General features: G+C 44.8%; 2 long non-coding RNA genes across 5 annotated transcripts in view; one reads left to right on the top strand and one right to left on the bottom strand.

The window, feature by feature from the left end:
* The window catches only part of LOC138923902 (uncharacterized), a 52,301-nt gene extending 36,019 nt beyond the window's left edge, over positions 1–16,282 (bottom strand). The window contains exons 1-2 of the long non-coding RNA XR_011438198.1: positions 15,925–16,282; positions 13,799–13,925 (exon numbers count right to left, since the gene is read on the bottom strand). This is a non-coding gene — a long non-coding RNA (uncharacterized lncRNA). The remainder of the gene's footprint in view (positions 1–13,798; positions 13,926–15,924) is intronic.
* LOC106783085 (uncharacterized) overlaps positions 1–25,487 on the top strand; it is a 147,480-nt gene that overhangs the window by 45,600 nt on the left and 76,393 nt on the right. The window lies entirely within an intron of this gene.

Genomic DNA, 25,487 nt, shown 5'->3' with positions numbered 1-25,487 from the left:
TGAATAGCAGCCGTGGGAAAGGCATCGTGAAAAATTTGATACCCAGGAAATGTGAACATTTAGGATTATCCAGGTTTTTCTTAGCTGCCTGGTACCTTTGCGTTTTGCTGCAGCTTTTACTAAAAGCCGTGTCTTGGAAACAGGCAGTTGATCCTTTTGTCTGATCGCTTTGAGTTCGCTTCGTTTCCCTGGGCTGGTAGGAGCGGGGAGTGGTGGCTGGCACCCCATGCTTTGACCACCACTGTGCTTCCTGCACCTCACGGGCAGATTCTCAGACTCCCAAATAAAGCTTACTGGGTAGGAGGCTCAGGAGGCCCCAGACTAGATGGCATTCTAGAAGATTGCAGCTGAAGGTAGAAATTCACCGTTCGGATTCCCTCATTGCCTGGGTGAGAGCTGAGGAGAAGAATGGTGTCCTTATTCTCTGCCCAGCCCTGGGGAGGCTGCGACACTGAGAGAGAAGGCACTCCTGCAGATGTAGCTGCAGCTAAGAGAAGCTGGTAGCTTATGGGGCTGACGCCCCGTCTGGCTCACTCTCAGAAGAGGGGCTGAGCCTCTGCTGCCTGGAACATCTGACAGTCAGGAAGTTTATGCTGCAGGGTAGGGGGTTGTGCTGGGGCGTGTTTTTGGACTGGAGAGAAGAGTCTGGTTCTGGGACAGTCATCTACAACAAAGGGTCCTGAGTCGTTGAGTAGAAAAGGTATCAATGGATACCTCTGCTAGGCAGGGGGCTGATCTCTATGAAGTGAGGCGGCGCCTTCCAATGGCTGCCCTGATGGGCGGGAAGGCTGTGAAGAGAGGTGGACACAGAGCAGAGGGAAGGGGGGCTTGTGGTAAAGAAACAACAGCATAAAATGCTAATGACTAAAACATTAGAAGTTAAAACATTTCTGACATGCTAGAAAACGATAGTTTGCACTGAAGACGGTGGGGAAACAGAAGGGATTCATGTTCATGTGAAGGTGGACAAATGATGCTGGGAAAGAGAAGGCAGGGAGGTCCAGGGAAAAATGGAAGAGCTGGCACTCCTAGGCCGATGGGGTTGAGAGGGGCAAACCCCAGGGGCCAGGAGGCAGTGCACTGAACAAGAGGACACAGGGGCTCTCTGGTGCCAGGACTGGCTGGACATGCAGGAGAACGGTGTACCTCCCAACGCACAGGAGACAGGCTCCTCTTCCCCCAACAGCCCCTCCCACTAGTCCCTCCACGTAGGTTAATGGACAATGTGGACCTTTTGTTGTGGTTTATGAGAAACTCTTAAACAGGAGCATCTGACTTGCTTGCTTACAAATACACGTTGACCTTAAAGCCTTAGCTGGGGGGACACAGCTTTCCCTGCACCATGAGCCAGTTGTCAGGGATGCAGACCTCACTCCTTCACTGTTCATTGACAAGGTTTTAATGCAAGCTTGGCAAGTAGGTTTCCTCTTATGTGTTGACTTCAATCTTGTGGCTCACTGTGTTTGAAAGGACTGTAAGGCTAGATCCATGTTCACGGGAAAGACTGTTGCATCCAGTTAGTGAGGTCTGCCCTGGATGAGAGAGCGAGGGGGAAGTTCAGCTCCCCTGCGTCTCCACTGGCCTACTGCATCCAGTGAGGTGTGTGCACCCTAAGTGGAGCTAGCGAAGTGTCAAAGATTAAAGGAACCTCGGACTTACAAGTGAGGGAGATGAAATGGATGGAGGAGAGCTTCCTGCCAATCTGAAAACACATGGCCACTCACAGCTTTGGAAGCATCAAGAGTCAAATTCAGTGCCAGTAAGGCTATGGGAGGAATGCGGGCTCTGAAGAATGGTTAAGGAGAAGCCAGAAGACCAAACTAAGTCCTCCAGTTAGCCTGATTAAAGTTAAGTCTCAGGGAATTGGGACGACTTCCCACCAGATATGAGCTGGCCAAATGCTCTTGTCCTTCCGGTCTTGCAGTGAAGGGAAAGCAATTCCAAAGGTAGAAGGAAAATGGAGATATTTATGTACACACCTAGACACAAACACACATACACACATGATATATATACATACAGATTACATATATCACATTTGAGTATATACACTTCACATTTGCATCATCTGTATTGTATATGGAGGAGAACAACTTAGAGAATGAAGCGCCAGAAGCCATATTCCCACCCTGGTCTTGGTTAGGTAGTTCTCTTCACTAAGCAATTAAAGACAAATGACGAAAGGCAGCGGACCAACACCCAAGATTAGAGGGCAGCCACCTGTTGGTCAGATAGCTAAGAACTGACTGCATGGTCTAAGCTGTGACTCCCTGGCACCTCGGAGTGAAAGCCACAGAGTGGAGGAAGCAATTTGCGTCATGGCTCTGAGCAGATCCGACCCTGGATGTGGGTGGTACCTGGAAGCTTCACCATGAGTTTTAATTAGTTCTGTGAGGACCTGCAGGGCTTAAGAAAATTAAAATGCAGGGCTTAACAGTATTTTTAAGAAAGAAGGTATCTCGTTTCTGAGGTAATTCTACATGTTAACATCTTTCTCCAAATGATAGCATCTTAAACTGCGCTTCACTGGTGGCATATTGCGATGCTAATAAACAATGGGATTTGTTTTTAAAAGGAAAAGGCACGCTGAATGTCTGCATTGGGTAATTTACCTTATGTGTTAACATCACACCTTTGGAGTAGAATTTACTCACCAGGCCTGAATTGCTGCACCAAGGTGGCCACAAACGGCATTAAGTGATGGGCTGCAGATCTAGGAAGAAGCCCTCAGCACTTAGGGCTGAGAGGTAACGGGTCAGGTGGCCACACTCCTTACGTTCCGAGCTCAGGAGCAAACGTCCATGATCACACTAATCTATCGCAGAAGTCACCGACACCCCAGCAGGAAACACCTCAGAATTGTTCTCAGACAGCAACTAGCATTCCCTACACTGTAGTTGACGGGAACACAATGAAACCTATTTGCATTTAGGGGCCTTATCTGCCTACTAAATCGGGCAGTTCATTGTGCGCTCTTCAGAGAATGACAAGAAGTCTACTTAGACGCTACTTCTGCTGTTCACTAGCTGTTAAGATTGGAAGCCATCCTCCCTAAGTAATTAAATGATAATGGCTTATTAAACATTTCGAATCTTCTGCACTTTTTCCTGGATGCCCTCCAAAGTGATGCAAGGCGGGAATTCTTAACTTGGGGTCTACGAACACCCAAGTGGCCCATGCACAGAACTGGAGAGTCTATCATCTTGGATGTGACAAAAAATTATATTTCTGTTTTCACTACCTTCTAACTGAAATTTAGCATTTCCTTCAATTATGAATGTCAGCGACAAACCAGTATTAGTATCCACGATTTTTGTCATTGATAGAAATCATGGACTCATATCACATTACAGTTGTTGCAGACACCTAGTAAAATCACGTGCTCATCACAACTTTGAAATTACAGTGCTTCTCTGCTAGTTCTTGTTATTTAATGTGCTGTTATAGAAGCACATGTATGACTACAAATTTGGTTTTTAAAGAATATGTTGATAACTGCATTTTAATATAATCGGTTTTCTCTGTCATTCCACGTATGTTATTTTGAACATTAAAAACATGATTCTGAGAAGAAGATCTCTGACTAGAAAGGGCATTTCCTTCAGATGAAGGGGCCGAACAACTTTGTCAAGTTTCCTCGCCTCCTTTTTGCTTATTACCATTTTTTTCATTTTAAAAAATTGAGATAAAATTTATTGTATTAAAGTGTACAATTCAGCGGATTGTAGCATATTAACAGGGTTGTGCAACCATCATCACTATCTAATTCCAGAACATTTTCATCACCCCAAAAAGAAACCCCATACTTGTTAGTAGTCACTGCCACCCTCCCTCCCCCAGCTCCTGGCAATCACTGGTCTGCTTTCTGTCTCTATGGATTTGCCTATTCTGGACATTTCTTATAAATGGAGCCATAAAATATGTGGCCTTTTGTGTCTGGCTTCTTTCACTTAGCATGTTTTCAAGGTTCACCCACCTTATGGCATGTACCAGTCCTTCCTTCCTCTTTCTGTTGAATAATATTCCATTGTGTGGATGTCCCACATATTGTTTATCCATTTGGCCGAGTCCTTTTTCAGTCTTTGATTCTATGCTTTCAAAATGAAGAGATAATGGAAGATGGTGGCTAAGGATTCTTCCAGCTTTCAAACCCTGTTTTTGTGCCTTTTTTCAGTGGCTGCTGTGCGGTTTTGTATAAAGCTCTGCTTAGACTCACTTCCAGGTCTGTTGTCCTCAGATTTGGCCAAACTCCTGAGAACACATTTTTCAATTCTATCTGTTTATATCTACCAAAAAAATGTTTTTGTAATTTATCTGGAGATCTTACCTAATTTAAGCCTTGTGGGTAGAGGATAGAAAACGGAACACTACTCTCTCTTCTCCAGTTATGTTTACAACAGTACAGCAGCCAACCAGACTATAATGGACCGGGCCCATGCATAGGGGACTGAAGTTTCTGAAGTGCAATCAACAGAAAACACCTCTTTAAAAATCCCTGGCATTTTGTATTCTCTAGGGAACAATTCAACGTCTTAGTCCAAGCTTCTCACTCTGCCACTCTTAATGCTTAATTCTGAAAAAAATTTTTCACCTGTCACTTTAAAATTTCAGCAGATCACAATAGCTTATTTCCACAAGCCCATAAAGGATTGGAAAGATAAAGGAGGAAAGGGCTCATGGAGATAAGGGGCTAGCAATAAATCCTCAAATTGTGGCAGTGTAGAGTACTGTGGACAGAGTTCATTTGAGGATCTGAGACTTCTTAACTCATTGACTTTCAGTCTTGTCTTTATTAGATTATAAAATAGCACGTACTAACTACAGTCAGAAATAGCACAGAGGTTCCTTATGCAGCACAACAAATACATATTTAATGTGAGAAAAGAAATAGTAAATGACATATTATATTATTCAATTTAATGCTATCTCCCATCCCTCAGATGCATAAATAAAAAAGGAATCACCTCATTTTACCCCCCACCTTTCCAGACCTCAGCTCAGTCCCATTTTGCTTTCGGCCTGTTCCTTTGTTACATAACCACCCTCTCAATGTGTTCTTTCATTTCCTTCCAAATGCTTTCCATCACGGCAGCCGGGCCGTGGTGTCTGAGCCTCATTACACCTACTGGTGTGTGGTGCCGAAGCATTTACTGTTCTCAGCCCTGCACATTCTTTGCTTGCAAATACTTTGGATTCTTTTCCTTGGGAGATAAACCAAGAAATCTGCAAATTCATACCTAATCTGTTGTAGCCTTGTCATTCAGGTCAATCCCCTCCAAACAAAATCCTTTTGGTGAGAGGAAGACAATACCCCCGTTTCATAAATAATTTTTTCCACCAACCTTAATCTGCTGTCTATGAATATTAATGAGTCTCATCGATTCACGTCTCCATTTTATGTCCAATATTAGACACCTTCCCAGAAAGCTAGCTGTCAAGGTTGCAAGGAACCCATTTCACTTTCACATTAAATTAGCGAAATAAAAAAGAGTGACTTCTTTGGCTTGTAGATTTCAAAAGATAGCCTTTTTGCCCTACCCTGATTTCTTCTGCATTGTCCCCAAATTACAGGTCAAGCCTTGCAGGAAGGAGAGAGAGGTCACTTCTTTTTTGTCTGTTCCAGGCAAGGGTTGACTGGTAATTAGTGACCTGATTCACAAAAATTTTGAGAAAGCCATTAAATGCGTTTCTTTTACAAATCGTGATTCCTTTGCTTGCTTTTTTGGGGTGCCCTCCTTGTTAGGTCTAGATCTGAATTCCTATGAGACTCTGCTTCCTTCGGCTGTTCTTGCTTTAAAGTTTTCTCCATACAGACCACAGATGAGATGGGATTGGTTCCAGGGCTGCCACTGGCCTATAAGAAAGCTCTGGGAAAATGAGGAGAGCGCTTTTCTGACAGACTCATTAGGAAGCAGCATCCCCTCCAATGGACACGTTAGAGAAAGGAGCCCCTCTGGGTGAGCACACCTATGTCTGGGAAGGGGAGAGCCGCCTGTATTTCGGCACCCACTCCCTCCCACAGGGCACATTGTTTAGTTTCTCTACTAAATCTTTCACATCTCCCTTTGCTGGTTTCCTGGACCCAAAGTGCTTTGCAGACACCCGAGATTCACCTTGTATGCCTAGATCCTTCTCAACTGCAATTCACTTTTTCTTTCTTTCCTCACTTTCCCAGCATTAATGTTAAAAACCTTGTTCATCTGCTAGGTTTTACTGAAGCACCCTCAATTCCTCTTTCCATCTTTGAACAATTTGAATAGGAATTCAAATGACATCCTTGGGGTTTTTTTGTTTATTGGGTTGGTTGACTTCCTAATATATGATTTCACATGTTCAAAGACTTCTTTGCCGACAGCATTATTTGTTGCTTAAATGACAAACATCTGGCCAGCTGCCAGAGGAGGCTGTGTTATCTGAGGGAGCCCAGGAAGGCTGTTCTAATTCTAAATATACCCCTCCTTGCTTGCAACTCATGCCTGAAATTCCACCTGAAAGCCATATTCTTTTGGATTAAGTAAATGCAGCCCTGTTGCAATGTAATACATTTGGAAAGAGCTAAAAACTGTATCAGTCATTGACACTTTAGCAATAATTAGTTTATCACATCCTATTCCAGGGGCAGCTATGTGAGAGAAGAAAGATGGTTTTGGGTATGTGATGTACTAACTCCCCTGTGGGCAGTCTGGTTAGGATGGTAAAATACACTTTGGGTACATTGATCCTTTTGAGGGATCCTGCAGAGAACAAGGGACATGGAAGGCATATGTCTCTTTGCTGTGTTTTTGTCTAGAGTAATCCCAGGGTAGCACTAAAAGATCTAACTTGGTATCAAATGTTCAACAGTATCGGTGTTTCCTAATGTGACTAAGGGTAGGATTCTTTTGTTAACATGTTGGAGCAGCTGAGAATTCCACTTCCTGTCTTGGGCCTAGGCCAAGCACTCCTTGTTTTAACCTGTCCGGTATAGAGACTGAACTTCTTTGAAGGCTGAGGGTTGGTGATGTTAGCAGGGCAGGACACACACATCCAAAGAATTCATGACTCCAAGGAATTCATTTCTCACTTGCACATGGCTATCTGGAAAGACCTAAGGGAGACAGATCACACGTGGAAAGAATGTTGGAGAAATTAGGGTCTTTAAGGATCACCATGAGTCCAGTCCTGGGCCTCTCAGAGTGGGCTATACACGTCTGAGAGCATACAGCACACACACAAGTTACGTACAAATTAAACATGGTACCTCTTCCTGGGGTGTCAATTTTTCTAGATAATAACAAATTTAAAATGTTAGTTTTAAATCAGAACAAGCACGACTGTATTATGGAAGGGACTACAGCAGCCACAGGAACTTTAACCAGCACTAGGGAGAGTGAATGCGCGATCACGGAAAACACAGCTTCGAGCTGAGAGATCGTCTAGGCCTGTATGTGCAGAATGGACTGTGCATCGGAATCACCTGCAGAACCTCGGACAGAACTCCAAAGCAACACTGACGCCAGGCCCTTTTCCAAAACGATTCCGGTACACTGACGTTTCTCCAAAGTTCCACAGGTGATTCGAAGTGCAGCCACGGTTGAGAACCACCAAATTCAAACCCAGCTGAGGCTCAGAGGGGTGAAGTGACTGACCCAAGATCACACAGCTAATTTATACTGGGCGTTTTTGCCATTGTTCTATCTGTAATATGCTTCTCAACAGGATTGGCTTGATAATTTATGGGGCCTAGTGCAAAATGGGAATGCAGAGCCCTTGTGACAAATGATTAAGAATTTTGAGATGGCGACAGCAGAGCATTAAAGCAAGCACAGAGCCCTTCTAGGTGCTGGGCTAAGGGTGCACACCCATGAGGTGGGCCCTGCCCCTCACAAAGCCTGAAGGCGGGATTCAGCGCTGCAGCCGCCTTGAGAGCAGTGGCTGGAGCAGGTCTCCAGGACAGGGAGCAAGCAGGCTTCCTCCACATTTCCTAGTTTGCGGGGCCAGTTAACACACACGCGCGCACACACTCACACACACACACACTCCTGCCTGGATGGAGAGTTCGGGGACACTGTCTGGCAGGACTGTATAGCAGAGATGAAATGAGACTTTTCTACTGTGCACGTGCGTCGGCTTCTTTACCTAAGTTGAGAATGAAGCCGTCGCCTTTTGACTGTAACCTCCGTTGGGTGGATTTAAAATTGTAGTTTACACTTTCTCCCCAAACCACAACTCCCCTCCCCATCCTACACAATTCCTCGCACATGTGAATCTTCACCCGGGACTGTAGACTCATTACTGAAAAGCATTGTCTCCTGTTTTGACCACAACAGAATTAGGTCCCACTCTGAAACAAGCAAACGTGTCTGCTGTGTTGGGGTGGGGGGTGAGAACGAGGGGCCGCACACACACACATACATACACGCACACGTGCACACACGCACCCCCAATATCGGAGCAGGGAAACCTGGTGGGGCTTCTCAGGATTCCAGGACCTGGGGGTACCCCTCACACTTAGGGGCGTCCTCTCCTGGGGAGGGAGGACGCGCACTCTGTGCCGGGATAGAGACCTCTGTGAGGAGCAGGAGCAGATGGCCCTGGGGGACAAGCAGGGAGGAGAGGACGCTGCGATCTGCCGGAGGGGCAGGGAACGCATTCCTTCTCTTGAGATTCAGCAGCCGGGCAAGGTACCGAGGGCTAATGAACCAGGAAAGGATGGGGGACATCAGGGAATTCAGTCAGTGAATGAAGTTCTCATTACCACGCCATTGGAATTAATACGCAAGCTCACCTCTCCCAGGGCTTCTTTTTGGCACTGGGTGCTATGAAATATTTGGGACCAAAGATGGAACAAAGCCCCACAGGGAAGAAGGTGATTCACGTTTCTTGGAATTTGTGTCCAACCTGGTAGACACAGCAGACAGAAGCCAGAGCCTGCAGGACTGCAGACGCTTTCTTGAAACTCTGGAAGTCAAGGGCAGTCTACTCAGATGGGTCTGGGGAGAGACCCAGTGCGGCCCGTTCTATGAGGACCACTGCTTACCTCGTCAGCCTGCCTGATGCCAGATCCCTGTCTGTAGCTGTTTCCCCCAGGTCCATCCCTTAACGATGTCTGCAGACAGTCTTTCAACCCAGAGCTTTATAAAAATGACAAAGGATTCACTGAGTCTTAGAAAAGCCATATGACGGAATACACTATAAACACTTTGCTGAACATCTATCTGTGGCCACGCACACGTCTGCGTGGTGATTACATGAAAGAGCCACGCCTCCTGCAGCGGGGTTCTTGTTGCAGTGGTCGGGACGGACTCTCAGGTCAGGTAAATGTGAGTTCGGCTCCCACTTCTGTGTAATCAGAGACCAAGGACTGAGCCTCTCTTGGCTTATTTTCTCCAACTGAAAAGAAGTCGTGTTGAATACCTGTTTCCTAAACTTGTCTTGAGGATTAAATGAGATGGTATGGATAAAAGGTCTCAGCATAGAACATAGTAGAGATTCAGTCCACATACATGCATAGTAGGGATTCAGCATACCTACATACATACATAGTAGAGATTCACTCCACAAACATACATAGTAGGGATTCAGCATACATACATACATAGTAGGGATTCAGTCCACATACATGCATAGCAGGGACTCAGTATACATACATACATACACAGTGGGGATTCAGTCCACATACATGCATAGTAGGGATTCAGTGTGCATACATACATAACATGTAGTACGCACATAGCAGGGATTCAGTAATAATTATTATTAGCCATCCATCCTTTCCTTCCCTCTGCCCTCACTCTGGGGATTAACGAAAACCCTAACCAAGAATGACTTAAACGGGAGACCTTTCTGGCCAGGTTCCGTTCCAGCATTTTAACACTTTCCTGTCCTAATTTTGTGTACTTGGCTGGTCTTCTATGCCCTACAGGCATAGACCTTAGAATTGTGTCTCTCTGAGCTATCTTCTAGCCACCAGAGAGAGGACACACACAGGTCAGAACTTCTCAGGGGGTCCATGCCCTTCAAAAGCGCATCTTTGAGCATTCTGTTGCAAAACGAGAAAAGTGAAGACAATGAAGTGAGGTTTTTTCCAACAAGCTTTTAACTGAAAGGACTACCCTCTATGCTGGGATTATGGTTTGCTTATGGTGTTGGGATCAAGATGTGTTTTTCTGGGGTGTGAAACAACAGAGAGAGTAGATGGGAGTAGTTATTTTTTATGCCCTGACTTGGCAAAATAAAAAGTAGGCAAACCCATATTTCCCCCTAATTACCACCCAATTTTTTTAAAGATTTTACTTTTACTGGTTTACAAAACTAAAAAAGCTAGAAACCACTGATATGGACCACCCTGGCTGTTTGGGGAAAGAAAATAACTTCCAGATTAGCAGTTACCTGGAACATTTTCCCCCAGACTGTAGACCCCTGGGGTTTCGCTGAATAAATGATTTCATGTCTCTTACAGATGGCAAATATGGCAAATGCGGGTGAAGGGAGCTTTATGAGAGTTCACAGGTTCCCCAGTAAACCAACCATGCACGAGTAAAGAGGGATGTGAGGCTGGCCGTGCTGCCCTGTTCCCACCGAGGATACAACCCTTCCTTTGTGTAAGTGGGTCTGAGAGCATTTGCTGTTGATGCTGATACAGTACTTCCAAAATATTAAGTTAATATTTAAAACTTTTTAAATAAAGTTTCTTCTGTTAGAGCTTCAACTCAACCTGGTTTTGCCTGGATTTGAAAAGACTATGTCTTTTGGTGGGCATCCAATATTGTAAAAGTACTCCTTTCATTATTATAACCAATAGGTCCCCATCGTCACTAGCCATGAGGTCACATTTCCAAGAATACATCCCGAATCGTGTGATGTTTTGCCCTTTTCTCTTGTGTGGCCAATGCCACCTCAGCAAGAGTTTCTAGGATTCTTCCGAGAAGGGCTTATACGGTTCTCCAAAGCTTTCCTGGGGGTTACCCGATGCTGCAGCCAGCCTTTGGGCTGCAGACTGCTGGCCTTGTCACCATCTCATGGCCCCAGGTCATCCCACTGTTCCAGGCCTTTCCTGCCGGCCTTGGTCTCCCTCAACCTCTCGTCCCCGACCAGGCCTTTGAGGTTAATTTCTGCAGCCCGCTCCTGGAATGACAACTTGTTCAAGTCCTTGCCCTCCTTCAAAGTTCAGTTCTAATCGCATTTCCTCCAGGAATTCTAAGATCCCTAGTGGATAAATGGCCTCTTCTCTACTCCTGTTGCGCTTTGTACCCTAACTTTCCAAGGCATATGTGATGAATGCTGAAATAGCTATTTATATGTCTATCTTCCTACCACTTCCAGCCACCATGTGAGCTCCGGGATGCAATGACTAGATCATATTCATTTTTTTTTTAAACTCACCAAGCACTGGCACAATATATTAAACATAGGAAGTCTTGTAAGTACTGAATAAAACAGACTGCCTTAAATTCTCACTAAGGTGTGAAGGACTGATTGTCATACCTCTCCAGAATGTATAAGAAAAACCTTTATTCCCCCAAGAGGAATTTTTATTCTAACGGGTCTATGGAAGGAAAAGACAATTCTTGAACCTTCTAGGAAATCATACAGGATGGGTAGATTGAACAACACTCAAGTAAGTAAAGTGCCAAAGAAGCATACGGATTTGACAAGGATCTCTGCCCTGGCCCCCGCCGATCACTCTGAACAACACAGCAGATTTTGCACAATATTAGCCTCATTTAACCAGTCATCATTTCCTCTTAAAAGAAAAATAAGAAGAAGAGTTAAGGGCAAGTAGAAAAAAATGCCTTTGAATTAAAATCTTGGCTTTTCTTTGAACATCCAGATGATTAAATGAGATCCAGACGAAAGCAGGCAATTTCCAAAAAATAAAACCCAGCCGGGGGTATCTGCATTCCCTCATGTTTCTACTGGTAACCCTGTGGTAAAGTAAAGTAATGATTGATTCCGAGAGAATTATGGCTATTATAAACTGTAATCAGTGGTGGATGAGAATAATTACGCAGGGAAAGGGGGAAAAGCTGAAACATGGCTGGGCAGTGTTCTGATGGATGGGGAAGTCATTTCCTGGCCGTTAATGACTGATTTTTCAACAGTCAGCACACAAGCTTTAATCCCAGAGGGGAGAACGAGAAAGAAATGGCTGCATTATTAAGGATGCTACTGACTTAACCTTACCAATGTTAATCTGAATGAAGCTGGGGCCTGTCCCCCTGTCTGTCCTTGCTTTTGTTCCTGCCGTTGCACACAAACCCTTCGGGGGTGAGGTTAGGGCTGGCCTTTACCTGAGAGACACCAGAAAGAATACTGGTGGTAGGGAACTCCCCTATATCATGGTGGTGGCATATAGCATCAGGATGTCACAGCATCGTAGACTCCTGGAACTGGAAGGGCCACAGAAATCACCTAAGCCGATCTGCTCCTTTTATAGATGAGCCCAGAGCAGTCAGGTGACTTGTCTAAGTCACACGGCTGGTGGGCTTTAGGCTTAAGGGGAAATTGTCTGCATAGGACCAGAAGGGCGACTGGCCTTGTCAAAGAGGCATGATGGGCTCTCCGAGGGAGAGACCTCTGCTAAACCCCTTTCAAAATTGGCATCAGCTTAGTCTCTTGCCCTCTGAGACGGGCTTTGCAGTTCAATATTCTGCCTACACAAATTGTTACTGGGTGAGGTTACAAGAGGGGGCCTGGGCTTGTGGAACGATCTGTTGTGGTTTACAGACCTGCAGTGGGTCCTCTAACCTGTGCCGTGGACAGAGAGAGAGAGAAGGAGAGAGGACCCAATTTATCTTATCATTTGCAGCCATAAAACAGGATAACTGATGGAAATAGATTAAAAGTCATAAAACTGTGTAAAGCAGGACAGCCAAGCGTCAGCTGGTGACTGACACCCCCCTTCAGAGCCTGTGACTTTGAACAGCCTTGTGAACACTTTTGTGAAGTCCTGAGTTTCTCTCCCTCTCTCTCTCTGTCTCTCTCTGTCTCTCTCTGCCTCTCTCTCCTACCTCCAGGGCAGAGCCACCAGAGGCTGGGAGATGTGTAATGGTGTCAGGCGGTGTGACAAATTCCAGCAAGCTTCCCTCCTCCCCCACTTAAGGACAAAGCCCATCAGAAGAAAAAGAAGGATCATCTTCTAAGAAAAGGCGACTGCCTCTGAGGCTAAATTATGTCAAGATATAAGATCAGGAATGTCCAGATGCTGTTCACCCCATCTTAATTTAATTTGGACTTCTTTGGGGGAAAACATACCTCAGTTCCAGGAAAAGTTGTTTTGACTTTGAGGCTGCTTGGCCTCTGTTTTATGAAAACAAACATTTTAATCAAGATGCCATCATTCCTGGATTTTCACTGTGAAGGTGTTTTCTGGAGCAAACCCTTGAGCCAATGTATGCCATTGATAATATTCTATTCAGCAACTTTGAATAGAATGTTTCTACTTATCATTGTTAAATAGAAAAACCATTTGTTTTTTCTCTGTTCCCACTTTTAGTTTCTTGAACTTCTTTCCAATAGGACCAGTTCCTTTTCAGGTACATTTTAAGTGATGCTTTGAGAAAGTATTTGTCCATCTGGTGTTCCTTTCCCCTTCTTCAGGTAAACACACCTTACTTTTCCTTTAGGTAACCATCCTTCCCCCATTCCACAGGACCCTGATACATCTGCAAAGCCCAGAGCGGCATCTGACCCCACAGCACCCCACCAGCTTTCCACATGACCCCAAATACAGAAGGGGCCATGAGACCCTGGGGGGCTAGTCCAAGTTGTCTATTTCCAAGCCAGGGTGATTGGCTTTGAAACAGCCACGACTTACGTGTGTATGTGTATTATCTTTCTTGAGATTTGCCATATGGATGCTGAGAGAGAGTATGTGCACGTCATCAGTTTGGAACAGTAGCTGTGAGGATATGGTATTTTAGCGGCCTGCACCATCTTTCCAGCTGTAGATAAGGAGCCAGAGAGAGAGAGAGAGAGAAATTGACTTATGTCATCCAAGCCCCTGGATCCAGCAAAGCCTGACTTTTAAACCCTACAGCCCTGGACTCCCCAGTTCTGGGACCAATGGACTCCCTCTTTAGCTGTAAACTCAATGGACTAGGGAGACCACCTCTTACCACCCAGAGTCCTGACACAGACTAAGCCTTTTCATAGGGCTTGCTCTGATTTAAATTTTGGCCAGAGAGTCTAGTATTTTTGAAATTGAAATATTCATAATGAATTTTTGTGCTAGTAACAAAGGGTTATAGAACTTTATATAGCAGAAAGTAATATATCTTTTGACTATAACTTGGATTTCCAAGTCCATTATGCATCTAGTGCAACCAAACTTTGAATCATGTTCTGAATGAATGAAAGAATGAATGACTGATTGAACAGACAGAGGGACTAAAAGTCTTCCAGATATCACCCTGTGCCAACTGGAAGGCTCCACTCTGCCAATGAGTTGTTGGAGTGAACAACTCTTGTTCTTAATCATGCATGCACACATGTACACACGCACCCACACCCCCCCCCCCCCCCACCATGTTGCCCTTCAAGGATTAACTAGAGAAAAAGCAAAAGCTCTCCAAAGAAAATATCTGGAAGATTGTTTAACACGTGACTTGAGGAAGAGCGCCATTCCCCACAGGCAGTAGCGAAGGTGGGGTCAGATTTTAAGAACTCCACAGGGATGCAGAAACCCGGAGGGGAAACTCAGACATCTGGCCCACCATGCCTTTTCCTCACCTTCTGGGGCCCAACCTTCCGTGCCTTTGAGGATTAGGTCATGCCTAACAAAGCCCTCCATTCCTTGCAGGCTCTGCCCTGCTCTCCAGAAAGCACCCCCAGGAGGAGAGCAGGACGTGCAGTGAGGGGCCCGTCCTGAGAACCCTTAGGCATGGAGGATGAGTGCTGGAGGGTGCAGGCCGGGCATTTCAAGGCTCTTCCCTACAAGAGGAGCCTCAGGGGCCACAGAGCACAACGGCACCTGTTAGAGGGGCACTGGCTGGTGACTGGCAGAGCAGGCGGGAGGGGCAGCCATAGGATTCCATAGCTGGCACTGGCTTGCATGGCCCCAAGAGAAAACAGCCTGGCCCGCCTGGTTCCATCCTGTGAAGGGCACTTTCTCACTTGGGAGGAGGAAAAAGAGAGAGAAGCTGCCGCTGGGCACAAATATCAATTAAGATCACTGTCACCATGGCAGCACGCGCTTCTGCTCCAGGCAGGGCCTTCCCCATTTTATTCTGTCAAAGCAGCCATCTTCATGAAGAGCAAATGGATTATTTTGCAACAGTCACTTAACCCCAGAAAATGAAGACAAACCCTATCACAGCTAGTAGGTGTCTCTTTGTCTTATTTGTTGATGACCTCCTAGTTGTGACATATTCCTGTGGGTTTACCCATAGGAATTGGTGGATCTTTGAAGTTGATCATGATATGATACATATATTATTTATAATACATCTATTATATATAATACATGTATACATTCATGGACACACGGCATAAACTTTTATTCACATTTATTTATATATGTTCATGGTGTATGTATCTATATAAGCATGCACACTCACACAGGAACACACAAATACGCACACAAACACACATACATACCTGTCCTATCTATAATTGTCACCCTGCAAAGAGGGGTTTAGCAGATTTTTTAACAAATGGCTTAGTGACCTTTTCTGTTGATAAAAGTGAGAATGCTCATAGTAGAAAAATTAGAAGCAGAACTTTGTGAAGAGAAAAATAAATATCACTGATAATCCCACTAAACAGAGAAAAATAATTGTACTTTATCCATTCCTGTCTTTTTCATGCATATTGTAGGGGTGTCCTTTTTACATAGTCAGAATCACGATATGTGCAATATGTGCAATTCTGCAAACTGCTGTTTTCCCCTCAGCCCTGTGGGAGGCGTTCTCCCTACGTTTGACCAAATACTTTTAAGCCTACCTTATGCGTTTCTTTGCAGGGGTCTTCAGTAAATCTGAGTAGGTGATGTTTGCGTGGGACCGGGGAGCGGGCTGTGCCCCACCTCCTCTCTCGTAGGTTGTTGCCAGGTCTACCTGAAGGAGCAGGAGAGTAGAGAAGGCATTGCTCGCGGCACGTTCCCTCCCTCAAAGCCGCCCACTCGCCCTGGCCCCAGCACCAGGGTTGGACCCACCACTTCCCATGCTCCAGAGAAGGCCTCTTGCTTAGCACTGGCAAAGTGCACGTCCCCTTCCCTGGGACACAAGCGGGCAGCCCTTGCCCCCATTGTGACCAGCACTTTGCCCTGCAGAGAAAGCACCTGTGAGGCCAGTTGAAGAGGTGCCTACAGCCCTTGAGCAGGCACTTTCCCTCTGGCCTCTCGAGGGCGTCTGCCTTCTTAGTAGCCGAACACTGGTCTGAAGGCGCTCATGGCTATTTGTGTAAGTGATGGCTCCGCGCCTCGTGTGTGTATTACTCAGAGAGAGGCAGGGGGATGAGCTGCCTGGGGGAAAAGCCTTGCGGCGTGGCTAAGTGAGTAATAGACCTTAGCAGGGGCAGCAGCTCTGGCTCAGCCACCCTCAGGCCTGGCTGCTCCCACTCCATTGGCACTCCAGCCTTGACCAGCTCTGCTTCCATTTACTTGGGCCCAGAAGCACTGAATTCAGAAAAAGAAAGAAAGAGAGAATAGAGAACAAACATTGTAGAGAAACCTGTTAAGGAAAGATTTAGGCACAAAGACATTTTTATATTTTTTTAAAGCACCAATAAATTCGTTCTCATAAAAATGACAGGAAACCAATTTGGAATGAAAGAGAGAAGCTAACAGAATCACTAAAGATGCTCAAAAGCAAATGAATACAAGAGAAAAGAGCTTCAGACCGGTGGCGGTGATGGAGGGGAGAGGCCGGGTTGGCCTTTGCTGGCTCAGCTTGAACTCAGCGCCGCCCTGGAGCAGCTCGCCTCCAGGCCACCAGAGGGAGCCCTCCTGGAGGCTGTGCGGGTTGAGGCTGGAAATTGTCAGGTGCGCTGGGGTCTCCTTACCGACATAGGTCTCTACCCAGGATCTGCCCATGAGGTGTCCGCTGAGACCTGGCCTTCCCCCTCCTGGGTCCAAGCAGATGCCCACTGCCAACTGGAGGGGCTTTGGGGAGCAGCAGGGCCCGGGTGGAATTACACGCCTCTGGGTCCTCTGAGTCCTCTGTTTTGGGATTGTCTGGAGCACTGCATTCATTAACTAAACCCTTCTGTCTTTCCGTTAGCTCACAAACAGCACATTTCTCATCCTAAAACTGTGAAACACTGACTTTAAAAAAAAACTTCTACTTTCATTTTCTGTTAGATCTTAGCTAAATCTTAAATTTGGCAAAATTGTTTTAAGATAAATGTTACCTGTTTTTTCACTACAGAAGTAACACATTTTTATTTTATACATTTAAGAAAATTGAGAAAAGTACAAAGTCTTCACCCGTGCTGTTATTTGGAGGTTGTGTGTTCTTTTCTCTTCTTTCCGTCTCTTCCTTCTTCCCAGTTGACCTGGGAGGGTAAATGCTAGGCCCTTGGAACTTTCCTTGAATTGGGGCATTTTTGAAAAGTGCCAGGCAGTGATCTGAAAAACACAGAGAACTTCTGCAGGAAATATTACTGTCGGACTTGGTTTACAAAGTCTCATGATCTTATTTGATCCTGGAACATTTTATTTTATATAACACACATTGCCATCCTGCAGAACTGTTCTGACTACACAGTTTTGAGACTGCTGTTAACTCTTGAGAAATTTGAGCAGTCCCTGCCTTTTCTTGTGATGCTGGCTTGCATGCTCTACAGAGCAGCTGGTTGGCATCCCCAAGCCCTTCTAAGATGATGCTGATTTAGGGGCTGAAATACCATTGACTGTGATTCTGGTTTGATATATTGGATAGTTTGATTATTGGGCCTCCTCTTACTGTTCTGTTAAAAACACTTCAGAGTCTTGTTTCCTAATGATTATCATCATTATTATCACTAATGACATTTACTGAACATTTACTGCTTCCAGGCACTGTGCTCAGCCCTTTACGTGAGTTATCCTGTTTAACCTCACACCAGCTTTAACAGGGAGACGATATTATTTTTCTCATTTACTAGGTGAGGAAACTACAGCTCAGATGGGTTAAATGATATGCTTGGGGTCAGTCAGCTTCTAAGTGGTTCAATTGGGATTCAAATCCATGTGATCTGTCTGTTCTTAACCATCAAATGCTGTTCACTTCAAATTATCCCAACTCCAAGGTTTGCAAATATCCACTAGAGAGTTAGTGTGCACATCTTAAGATCTTATGTACTTCTCCTTCAACATATTTATAGCCCAGTCCATCTAATTACCCAGCTGACTTCCCTCTCTCCTCTGCCCCTTTCCATTGCAAATATTTATTAAATGTCTACTAGATGGTAAACACTGAGTTAAATGTTAAAAAGAAAATTCAGTCTAAAACATGGAGCCTTCCCTTAGGAGGCTAAGGCAGTCCAATGTAAGATTCCAACATAAGATTCCAATGTAAGACTCCAATGTAAAACACAGCACACATTCCTCTGAGAACCCAGAGGAATAGCATCTAGATCAATAGGAGCAAAGAGTACCTTCCAGAGAATGTGGCAAGAGAAGTGAGTTTTAAAGGATAGGTCCCTGGTAACTAGGCTAAAGATTGACATTCCAAGAAGATAGATGGATATGCTTGAGGTGTGGAGGCAGGAGATGGCCAAGGAGTTTGGGGAGTCATGAGTGCTTGAGTTGGGTTGGCTGGAAAGAAGGGCAATGGGCCCTCACAGGAGGAAGACTAGAGGGATAGGCAGGGTCAGGTCTGGAAAGAGCCCTGCGTGCTAACCTGAAGGATTTTAGATCTATGGAGAATGAGATGATGAGGTTTATGATTTAGAAAAAACCCAGCAGCAGTGGGGAGGGTGCCTAAGGAGAAGGGATTAGATATAGAGAGTTGAATTAGGAAGTAGGAATTTAGGGGGAAAAATAATCCAGAACCTCCTTTAGGCAGTGACAGTGTGGGTGGACAAGAAGAGATAGATTGGAGAAAGAGGTAGGAAGAAAATTGAGAGGATTTGATTCACTTTTAGATGTGAGGGAGGAATAAAAATGGCCCCTAGGTGTCTGTAGATGGCAATGGGAATAGAAATGGCGATGGGCATGGAAAAGACGAAGTGATAGCTTTGGAGGATGGACAGCACGGGCAATTACGGGAACCCTGGGGGAGACAGAGTTGGTGGCAAGGAGCCTATGTGTCTGGCTTGGACAGCTCCGTGGATGATGGTGCCATTGAGACAACTTGGGCCTTCGTCTCAAGAACCCTACCTACTGTTTGACTTGTCCATCCTCTAAAACTGAAAAACATTGATTTTTTTTTTTAAAAAAACATTTTCGTTGTTTATTTTCAAATCTTAGTGAAATCTTAAGTTTGACAAAATTTTTTAGGGTAAAGGTCAACTATTTTTTTATTATAGGAGTAACACATCTTTATTTTATACATTTAAGAAAACTGAGAGAAGCACAGAATGTTCACCCATACTAATAACTTACAGGGAAGTATTTGGAGGTTGTGTATTATTTCTTTCTCTCTTCATTCTCCTCCACCTTCTCTCCCCTTCTTCCTTATGTATTCATTTTATTTAGCTGATTACCCATTGATTCATCTATTAATTCAACTGATACTTATTGAACATCAACTATATACCAGGCACTGTTGCAGGCATTGGGGATATAGCAATAAACAAAACAGTACCTCAGGGAGCATAAATTCTAATGGGAGAGAGTCTGACAATAAATAAGCAAATAAATGTACATTGGGTGTTAGTACATGACATGGAGAAGAATAAAATAAAATAAAACTGGGCAAGAGAGCTATAGAGTACTGGATGGAGATTTGCCATTTTATGTAGAGTGGTCTGGAAAGACCTCTCTGATAATTTGAGGCATTCAATAGAGCCATGAAAGAATAGGGGAGCAAGCCATGAAGCAAATCTGGGGAAAGAATGTTCTAGGCAAAGGGAACATCAAGTGACAAGGCCCTGAAGTTAGAAAATGCTTAGCATGTTAGAAAAACAGCTCATGGCTGGAACAGAAGGAGTGAAGGGGAGAAGAGTAGATGAAGTCATGGAGGTAGTAGGGAGCCAGATCAGAGGTAGCAAAGAACATTCTTGGAAAGAAACGTAGGGACCAGTTCATGAGGCTTTTATGTGTTCCACAGAAGAGATGATAGTGGCTTGGACCGGTGGGGTAGTGGTGAAGTGTTGACAAGCAATTGGATCTGGATCCATTTTGGAAGCATATTGGAGGGATGTGTAAGGCAAAGTCAAAGATAACGCCAAGGGATTTGACCTAAACCGGAAGAATGGAGCTTTTGTTCACTGAAATATATTGTATTTGTTTATTTATGTACCTGCATATGTTTCTACAGAGTTGAAGCATAATTTTGTATCCTATTTTGCCCCTCTCCACTCTCATTATTTCCCCTAAAAGCAGAAAATTAAAGAAAGCTAAACAGGAGACGTACTTCCTGTTCATCTTCTAACTTTTTCTGTCCTTATCCCCTCCTTTTCTCATTTTTCTTGTCAGAAAAACAAGCTATACATGAATTAAGCTGTGCATTCTGAATTTTGCTTGTGAGGGGACTTGGCTAGAAGCTGCACTTTATTTGAACTGTGTGGCCTGTGGCCAAGAGAAATAAAGTTTAATTAATGCTAATTTTTCTAACCCCTTTCTTTGCCATTTCAGCAAAATAAAACTACATTTGGGAAAACTGGCAAAAAAAGTTAAAACAGACTCCGCACTATTAAATCTAGCCATTGATAGAGCAAAAATATTTTTCTACATGGTTGTGTTTGGTCAAAAATGATAAAATATTTTATCTTGCTCCTTCCCCTACGTACCTCTATTTTTTTTTCAATCTGAATAAGTCAGTCAATTTTCATTCGTCTCTATTTGTTTAGAGGATTTAGACAGCCTGTGAGCTTGTTTGCGTTGGGCTGTGATCTGAGTGCTGGGCTTGGTCCGCCATTGTGACAGCCCGCGGCTAAATTGCAGGGTGCAGAAAGAGCTGGCAGCCTGGGCCACCCGCTTTACTCAATTAGGATTCAGTTTGTTGGCCTTTTCCAGTCTGTGAGATTGATGTTAGACCAGCTACTTGGAGAGCGGTTATTAAGAAGTAATCTTTGCCTGTTTCCATAGGTAGCAGGTTTTGTTAATAAAGATTAGAACCAAAGCATGTCCTCACTGGTCTACTGCTGAAGGCCCTCAGCTGGTGAAGGGGCTGCTTTCTTGCCTTTTGTCTATTTGCTGAACACTTTTCAGGTTATATTTACAAAATAGTTGAAGTGTAGATTCTGCAGTTGTCTCTGGGAGCTGCAGCATTCCTGTGAGAAAACACTACAATGTAAAGCCTTAGAATCTGATGGCTGGATAATCATTTGAGAGAATCTAACCTGGTCCTGTCCTCTCCCCCATTTCTTCACTCCCATATCAAAAAACAAAGCAAACAAAACAAACAAATAAAAAGAAACCAAACTCTCCACCCATCCCCCACCACTATCACCTCCATCATATTTTAAAAATGAGGAGGCCGAGGCCAAGAGTGTGAGCGGGCTTGCCCAGGTTACCCAGCAAGGGAACAGCAGAGCTTGGGGCCTGGCATAGGAGGTTGGTACAAAGGACTCGGTGGCCGTTGTGAAGACTCAAACACATTGCTGTTTGGTTACTCTTTGGCCATGGCCTTGGATGAGGTCATGAATGAGGGCAGTGACATAGCTCACCTGGACCACTGCAGTACCTTCCCAAGTAAGATCCCTTTACAGTCCTTTTCGCCCTCCAGTTCCCACTGGGAAGATCTGCCCATCGAGAGCTGTGGGAGGTTGGGGCAAAAAAGTGGAAGCTCGGGGCATCACGGAGATGAGACCAAGAGTTGTGATGTTGTGAGGGCTTCAATGGAGAACCGCCGTACTTGCTTATGAGGCCCCATTTCTGCTGATGGTGGAAAACATTTGATCTCGTAATTCAAGCTACATCAGTCTCTTCTGATAATAATAATGGCCTCTCTGGGAGAATTACTTTCCCTCCTCTCCAGGACTTTCCCGACCTCCTTTTGCAAAGGAGTCATCTTGATTGGTTGCAGGGGAAACCCATGTATCCTCCTGGTGCTTGGATATTCTCTTGGACATCACTGAGTCTGTCACTGAGTGGCTGAGGCTGGTGTATCTCCCTGTGACCAGGTGCTCATCACAGCTTGATGGTTCCCTCATCCCTCACCTCTCCTGATTCCAAGGCCTGCCCGTGGCTCCCACAGAGAATCCACCTGGAGGGGTCTGTTCTGGAGGCTATTCCACAGGGCCTCCCTGCTGTGGGTATCCACCTCTCCCCCAGTACAGTTTGAGATCCAGCACCATCAACTATCTTCTTCGCTCCCCACTGGGGCACCTGGGCATTTCTCTGTCCCCTGAATGCCATGCCAGGGATGTGGTAAACTTTGACCCAGTCTCAGGCTCCTCCTTCAAGAATGTCTAAATTTCCATTCAGGCTCCATGCTGCAGGCTACACCCCATCAGCCCCAGGGCTTCTCTGAGAGGTAGGGGTTATTCTCAAGATGAGCCCAGGAGAAGTGAGAACAGAGCTTCCTACCTGGAAGCACCTTAAGCCTACCCTAGAGTCCTCTGTGAAGTTCTGGTCCTCCAGGGACACGAAAAGAGGAGGGACAACACCAGTCTGACCTCCTGGCCACCTTCTTTGCTCAGGGGCTGCCCCTCTCCAACTCAGCCAACAATATGAGCCTTTCCTTTTCTCCTTACCTGACAGGTATAATCCTCCTTCCATATCCCATGACTTCGACAGGCAAACTTAACCATCCGATGCCACCAGACTTGGCCCCTGTACATAGAAGCCCAGCTTTGGGAGTTAGAAGAAAATGCTTTGCTCTTTTTCACAACAAAGTCTGGCTCCTGCAAAAATAAAAGAAGCACCTATGGACTTTTTCTTTTTTTTAATCTTGCTGCTCAATGTCAGAATCTCCTTCACTCTTCTTGACTGGGCAGTCGGTGTGACCAGGCGTGAGGTTCTGCCATGGTGTTTGGTGAGAGCCTAGAGATGAGATACCTGATTTGCTCTCACAGACCCCCAGTCCCAGGTCAGGGGAGGATGCAAAGCTCCTGGCTAACTCTGATTCTTGCGTCATTTCTGAGTCTGTGTCTTCAGTCAGTCTCTGGATGTTATGAGCTCCCAGATATCCCTCCTATAAACTTATTTTCTGCTTAGTTAGAGTCAGTTTCTGTTGTCTGCAACACCACGTCACTTCAGCACATGCCTTCAGATTATTATATGACTACAAAGTTCAAAACATTTTTTTTGAAAATATGAACTGAGCCACGACTTGCCTGTTTTTTAGTGACTCTACTTTTTCCATGAAGTGATCAATTCTTCTGTTTTAATTGGGGCAGAAGGGGATGGTGGGACAAGTAGGAATTAGGAATTATCAGGAGCTAAATACGTTGGTTTAATATGTCAGAAGTATTATTCTCACCACACATTTTGGGAAGTTGTTGTGTAGGCTGAATTAACATTATTCATTCAGGAACGTAGGAACATATGGGACTATAGCTTGAGCTGTAGGAATAATCGTCACTCATGATACCAACTAGTTTCCCTTCTGAAAACTGTTGGCTATTTCAATTTCTCTATTCATCATAGGTGTTATTTGCTGTAGAATGTAAGAAAAGTAAAGCAGCTATATTACTCACCTATTGCTGTGTAACAAATTACACCTAAACTTAGCGGCTTTCACGCACAATAAACGTTTACTGCACATATAGTTTCTCTGGGTCAGGAATTTTGTAGCCGCATAGCTGGGAAGGTTTGGCTTGGAGTCTCATGAGACTCCAGTGAAGATGTGAAGATGTTAACGGGCTGCAGTCATCTGAAGGCTTGACTGGGGCTGGAGGATCTTCTTCTGTTGTGGCTCATTCGCATTACTGGCAAATTGATGCTGGCTGTCACAGAAGATCTCAGTTCCTCCCCACATAGATCTCCCCACAGAACTGCTTAAGTGTCTTTGTGACATGGGAGGCAGCTTCCTTCAGTGTGAGCCATCCAAAAGACCAAGGCAAAAACTGCAGTACCTTTATGAACTAGCCTTGGAAGTCAAATACCCTCACTTCTGCTCTATTCTATTGGTTGCACAATCAAACCTTGGTGCAGTGTGGCAGGGGCCTGTATAAAGGTGTGAATATGATGAGGCAAGGATCGTTGGGGGTCATCTTGGAGGCTGGCACCCGTAGCAACTAAGGTGTGTGTGCTCTAAGATGGTAGGAACAGATGACCCAGTAGACAATCCACAGGAACCCACATACCGTCACCAAATTCACTACTCTGCCAGTGAAAGTGGCAATAGTATATACGCTGTGGAGGTGACAAGATTGAGAGGAACTCAAATGTTCCTCATGTGGAAAAACCTTATTTGTAGCCTTTCTCAACTTTCCTTAGTCTTGGAATTACAAATAACCCCCAGCCCATCTTTTTGCTATATCAGATGTAAATATTCAGAAATCCGTTCTTAATAAGCATCTGAGAGGGTAATGTGACTTCACTGTCACATCTCAGCCAAGGCATCCTTAGATATCACCTTGTTATTTCTCTTTCGTTAGTAGATGGTTTGTGGCTGTGACTTACCAGGAGAAGAAAAGGAAGATCCAGGAGAAGCCACAAGGCCCTTCCAAAGCTTTTCTTTTTTTATTTTTTTAAAGATTGGCACCTGAGCTAACATCTGTTGCCAATCTTCCTTGTTTTTTTTTTCTTTCTTCTCCCCAAAGCTGCCAGTACATTAATTGTAGATTCTAGTTGTGAGCGCCTCCGGTTGTGCTATGTGGGGCACCGTCTCAGCAAGGCCCCATGAACGGTGCCATGTCTGCACCCAGGATCCGAACCAGCGAAACATGGGGCCACCAAAGTGGAGTACATGAACTCACCCACTCGGCCCCGGGGCAGCCCCAAAGCTTTTATTTTGGATAAAGGCAGTCCTTCTCATTTTTATTAACAAAAATCACGCAGTGGGGTGCACGTTCGTGGAATCTTACCGTGTCAGAACTGGGAGAGATCTCGGCGACGGTGCATTCCTGCTCCATTCTTTCACGGAGGAGGAAGCCGGTGCCTAATCAGCAGGGAGATGCGTCTGCTATGGAGAGTTTGTTAGAAGTGAGTCAGGAACTAGAATCCAAACTCTTGCTTCCCAGTCCGTTGTGTTTCCTACTACTCTAAGCTGTTTCTAAATCTGCACTTCAGAAATTTTCTGACGTAAAATAATCTGCCTCTATCACCAATTTCCTGACGTAGATCATTCTCTTTTTTTAGGAAGTCGTTAATTCTTTCGGAATCAGAGTCTGTTTTGAGAATGCAATGACAGTTATGTGCTCACTTCCGGAAATAGGTACACTCTCATATACACTCAACATTGTTGTGCAAATTCGAGTGTGGACTACCTGAATGCCAGCCTAGTGGAGTGTGCAAGTCAGGTCAAAAAACT

Source organism: Equus caballus, chromosome 4 (assembly GCF_041296265.1).
Source record: "Equus caballus isolate H_3958 breed thoroughbred chromosome 4, TB-T2T, whole genome shotgun sequence".
In the NCBI taxonomy this organism is placed as follows: domain Eukaryota; kingdom Metazoa; phylum Chordata; class Mammalia; order Perissodactyla; family Equidae; genus Equus; species Equus caballus.
This window is presented reverse-complemented; position numbering and strand designations above follow the sequence as displayed.